Source organism: Eubalaena glacialis, chromosome 8 (assembly GCF_028564815.1).
Source record: "Eubalaena glacialis isolate mEubGla1 chromosome 8, mEubGla1.1.hap2.+ XY, whole genome shotgun sequence".
NCBI lineage: Eukaryota > Metazoa > Chordata > Mammalia > Artiodactyla > Balaenidae > Eubalaena > Eubalaena glacialis.
The window spans coordinates 86,925,682-86,931,232 of record NC_083723.1 but is presented as its reverse complement, the minus strand read 5'-3'; the positions used below and the strand labels follow the sequence as shown (position 1 = coordinate 86,931,232).

The window sequence follows — 5,551 nt, the reverse complement described above, 5'->3', positions numbered from 1 at the left end:
TTTGTAACAAAGGCTGCTGGTTTCCATGAAGGGGAGCTGGTAATAGGATTCCTCAGAGGTTTTTGTTTTTGTTTTTGTTTTTAAAAAAGACACATTTATTCAGCATCATGATCAGACTATTACATTTAGCAATCAACAGCATGGGTGCAAAAAAAAAAATCTACATTAATACCCTTTGTTGGAATGCTTTACACTTTCCACAGAACAAAAACTAAAATAACCTGTTATACAATTAGTCACAAATACAGTCCTTGAGATTTTTTGCCCATACACATGAGTATTGTCTAAAACATGTTTTCTTTGTAGCAGCTAGGCCCTGCCACCACTGTGCTTGGCTGAGTTCACAAATCTGTTGTACCCTGTAGCTTCCCTGTCAATTCTCTGGCTCTCCTCTCCTGCTGAGCTTTGTTTCCTGGCAGTAATTAAAACCTTCTGCCGCTGCCCTAGCTACTGCTGCCACTGCAACCACCATAGCCACCGTGGTTTCAGGGTTTGGCGAAGTATTGGCCCCTACCACCACAGAGGCGAGAACTTCTGCCTCCAAAGTCTCCTCCTTTCACGGGTCCAAAATTTGCAGATTGATTGTTGTAATTGCCAAAATCACTGTAGCTTCCACCACCTCCAAAATTGCTTCCATCACTACCGAATCCATTATGGCCATCCCCACTGCCACCATATCCACCGCCACCGCAGCTGCCACCAAAGGCATCTCGACCACTGAAGTTTCCTCCACAACTAAAGTTGTCATTCCCACCAAAACCGCCTCCATGACCACCACCAAAGTTTCCAGAACCACTTTGACCTCTTTGGCTGAATGAAGCACCAGCCATCTCTCGCTTACATAGGGCTTTCCTTACTTCACAGTTGTGGCCGTTCACTGTGTGGTATTTCTGAATGACAATCTTGTCTACGGAGTCATGGTCATCAAAGGTTACGAAAGCAAAGCCTCTCTTTTTGCCACTGCCTCGGTCAGTCATGATTTCAATCACTTCAATTTTTCCCATACTGTTCAAAATAATCTCTTAGGTGATGTTCTTCAGTGTCTTCTTTAATGCCACCAACAAAAATCTTTTTCACAGTTAAGTGGGCACCAGGTCTTTGAGAATCTTCTCTTGAGACGGCCCTCTTTGGTTCTACAACTCTTCCATCCACCTTGTGTGGCCTTGCCTTCATGGCTGCACCCACCTCCTCCACAGCGGCATATGGGACAAGCCCGAAGCCTCTGGAGCGCTTGGTGTTTGGATCCCTCATTACCACACAATCTGTGAGTGCTCCCCACTGCTCAAAGTGGCTCCTCAGACTCCCATCGGTTGTTTCAAAGCTCAAACCTCCGATGAAGAGCTTCCGCAGCTGTTCAGGCTCTTTGGGAGACTCTGACTTAGACATGACGGCAGTGGAGGGCGGAGACTTCAACGATGCTTACTCGGTGGCATCCACGGGCAGAAAGCTCCTCAGAGGTTTTGAATTTGAGAGCTGAAGCATAGAACTGGCCTTTCACCCACAGAAGTAGAATGCACAGCAGCCCGATAGAGGTAAAAATGTGCAAATTTAGGCTCTTCAAATTTTTGCCTGGGACTTTTGTTTGTTTAGTTAAACAAGAGAACAGTAACCTTTGCATCTTTGCTTAAGTATTTTCAACAGAAACTTAATCAAGTCAGAGCAGAAGATAAATTCACCAGGAATCATCATCTACTCCCTACAATCTCACCAGCTCACACCCATGCTAGACTTTAACTGAAATATTTGTGTCTTATATTTTTTCAATTTGTACTTTTTACTTAGTAAAGTGATCTAAATTCTTTTTTTTTTTCCCCTTTTTCATCCAAATCTATTTGATACAACAACTTCAGTGAGACTCTCCTCCCAGCCAGATGCTGGGCTGGAGCTGGAAACACAGGCATGAAGAAACCCAACACCTGGCCTTATAGTGATCAGACAGCTCTCAGCATTTTAAAACAATAAGACATGGTGGCTGCGAACATTTTCCTACCTCAGAAGTAGTACCCTTTCGTAAAGAAGCTCAAAGCTCCTGGGCCATAAAGCCTAGAATGTGGCATTTGTGACACTGTCACTTTCTTCAGGGACAGAGACACTGATTCTAAGCCATAAGCACAACCCTGCTAGGAATCTGTCATCAGCTTTTTTTTCACAAATGGACTGTTGGATTGTGAAAAGCCTGCTTTTACTTCAAAGGACGCCGAGCAACTTAATAGCTTGAAGGCTCTCAGGAGACAATGAGAGATTGTAGCCACAAGTTTATCTTCCTCACTAACTTTTCTGTGTTAAGGAACCATGGTTGGAAATGTGAGGTTAAGACAGCTAAATCCCCCTACAATTGGACAAAGTGTGTTTAAGTATCCAGATTATTCTCTCTGTAAAGCCATTCTCATTCTTTCTCCTACCTGCAACCCTGAAGAGAAAAGAAATTTCACTTCTAAAACACAGAGATTTGTCTTTAACTACCCATGGCAAATACAGCAGATAGTGTCAAATCCTTGCAGAGCAAAGACCGTGTCACAGTCAACAATACATGGCCAACCCTAGCCCGGGGTCCACCTCAACATCTGTTCAGTAAGGGTTTGTTAAGTGAATGAAGAAATAATTGCCAACTCTTTCAGTAGGGAGGTTAAGTCAGAGAATTATTTTAAGTAGGGTAACCAACCACCCAGTTTTGTCTGGGACAGAGGGCTCTCCCAGGATTTTAATGCTAAAACAAAGTCCCAGGCAAAACAGGACGACTTGGTCACCCTACTTAACAACGGCTTTCCAGAAATATCCAGGAGTCAACATTATAGGCTCAGATGTTTTTGAACTGATTTGGTGGAGTTTGGTTGACTTTTCAGTATTTTAGGAACAAAGGAAATAGTTCCCTAATTTGGGCCAACAAAATACAGATAGCCTTGCTGTTCACTTTGTAACACTGCTTCTTCGTACTCTTCCTTCACCTGACCCACACTAAGGCTGAAGACCTCCTTCCAAGCCACACACACTCTTGGGCTGAAAACACTTAGAAAATATGCCTTTGGCCCTCTCGTGACCACATAAAACACAATTTGGAAATTTAGAATATGTTGAGTGAAAAAATGATGTCTGCAACTCACTTTCAAATAGTAAGCCAAAAAAAAAGTTGGTCTAGATATAGATTTAGCTTTAAATATATATATATAGGCAAAGCAAATGCAGCAAAATGTTAATGGCTATTGAATCTCCTTGGTAGGAGTATGAGCAAAATTCATTGTAACATTCTTTCAACTTTTCTGTATTTTTGAAAAATTTTAAAAATTAAATGTTGAAGGCTGGAGGAAGAGTGAATCTGAGCAAGAGACTCTTTTCAGCATATATCTATGAATTCCCACTAAAGGTCTATTCCTGCATTGACTTTGATAAAGTGATTACAAATTATTTTATTTTGATAAAGTGATTTTCAAATCTTTGCATGCAAAGATTTTGTGCACATTTTCTAAGAAGGAGACACTTCCACAGGTAAAGGGTGGAGGTGAGGAGTAGTACTTATTTATTGCTGGTAGATGCCAACGTGTTGGGCACCTGCGATTTGGAAGCTATGGCCATAGGTGTTATTATAACTTTTAGCAAAACAGTGTGTTTCACTTTTGCTTCAACAGCAGTGGTGGCAGCAACAGCCTAGAAGAGTAATCCAAGACTTTGGGTTGTCATTATCAATTCTAGAGGGTATTCCTCTCCATTTCAGAGGTGGCAACAAGATAAAAGTAAGGGAAGGGAAGCTGTTGGTATATATGTTTGGCTTAGGTTTGGCAACATATAACAGAAAACGCAGGTGACAATGACTTAAACCTGCAAATGTTTATTATCTTCACATAAAAGAAGTTCAGAAATAGTCTTAGAAGGTGACATCATTAATCTATCAGAGAACTATGTTTATTTTATCTTTTTTTAAAATAAATTTATTTATTTAATTTATTTATTTTTGGCTGCTTTGGATCTTCGTTGCTGCGTCGGGCTTTCTCTAGCTGCAGCGAGCAGGGGCTACTCTTTGTTGCGGTGTGCGAGCTTCTCATTGTGGTGGCTTCTCTTGTTGCGGAGCACGGGCTCTAGGGGCCTGGGCCTCAGTAATTGCGGCACGTGGGCCCAGCTGCTCTGCGTCATGTGGGATCTTCCCGGACCAGGGCTCGAACCCATGTCCCCTGTATTGACAGGCTGATTCTTAACCACCGTGCCACCAGGGAAGCCCTAAAAAAGACACTTCTAAGAAAGTTAAAATATAATGTTACATTTATTCTAAATAACAAGCCCTTAATTCAAAAGAGATATACAATTTTTTAAAGAGAAAATTCATTTCTTCCCTTCAACCACCAACTAAATAAATGTTGAACAAACATGGGAAGTCCGTTGGTTTGGGGGAGTTCCATATTGCTACCCTACTTTGGGCACCACATGTCTATAACCAGCCCTGGCTCACCATATCTACCCCCCCCCCATATATGTATATATTTTCTTTTGGTTTCGCGTGAATGCATTTGATTCCTTTATTCAACAAGCATATATTGTATGTCGACTGCATGTCAAGTACTGTCCTAGGTAGTCTCAAATATTGTCACATTTTATCTTTATAGCAAACCTTTCAGGATGTTTATAAATGAGAAAATTCATTTCAGAAGCTAACTTCCCAGACTCCCAGACACAATATTAATTTAGTGAATTGATTTTTGCTCCTCATCCCATTCCAAAAAGGATTTAAGGCTTTTCAATTAAAAATAAAATCCTACATCTAATGTATGGAGTTTCTGAGTAATGATGGTGCATTGGACGGATGTGTTTACCTTGGGTCTCTCATGGAGGCCCACAAAAAGACAGCAATGGAGTTCTGTTAAAGAGACTCATAATTTACGCAAAGTCAGTGGGAGAGGAAACAGCAGCAACAGCATGTGGAAAGTGGTAAAAAGCAGCTGGCTTGGTCAACTCAAGAGAGCCAAGAGCCAAACCAGAGGAGGGGAAGCCCAGAAACCACCAGCATTGCCTTGCAGAATTTCACAAAATCTCAGAAACAAGCAGCACCAGGTACCTCTGAAATCGAGGGTAAAATCAGAGTTAAAAACAGGACGGTGGCTTGAAAAATCTGTTAAGAAACAGTAGATCCCTTCCCCAACCTCAGCAAAATGGTGTACGTTTATTTTGAGAAAATGGTGAGCCGGAGAGACTCTGCCCCAGAACACCAGGCAGAGTGAGGTTTGAGGTACCACACTGGAAACAGGAGGATTTGGGAAGGCTGTCCACTGAATCTGGAGATGCTCCCAGGCCCCTCCCTCACTGGCAGCCAGGTCCTCCACCAAGGACTGGGACATTCTTCTCTGGGGATTCTAACCAGTCATAGAAGATAATCCTACATATACTGATACTGTAGACCTGTAGTGAAATGTGCCACCCCATGATATTTAAGTGGAGTCTGCCACAGAGAGAGTTTGCAGTCAGCATTTAGTCTCTCATTCATAAACATGAACAAAGAGCCACGAACTGAAATTGAACACTTGGGGAAAGCTTCTAACATGAAAAAAGAAAGCCCCAAACTAACAAA

General features: G+C 41.9%; 1 pseudogene; it reads right to left on the bottom strand.

Moving 5' to 3' along the window:
* Positions 1 to 422: 422 nt before the first annotated feature.
* On the bottom strand, positions 423 to 1,386 carry LOC133096354 (heterogeneous nuclear ribonucleoprotein A1-like; annotated as a pseudogene).
* Between the last annotated feature and the right edge of the window lie 4,165 nt (positions 1,387 to 5,551).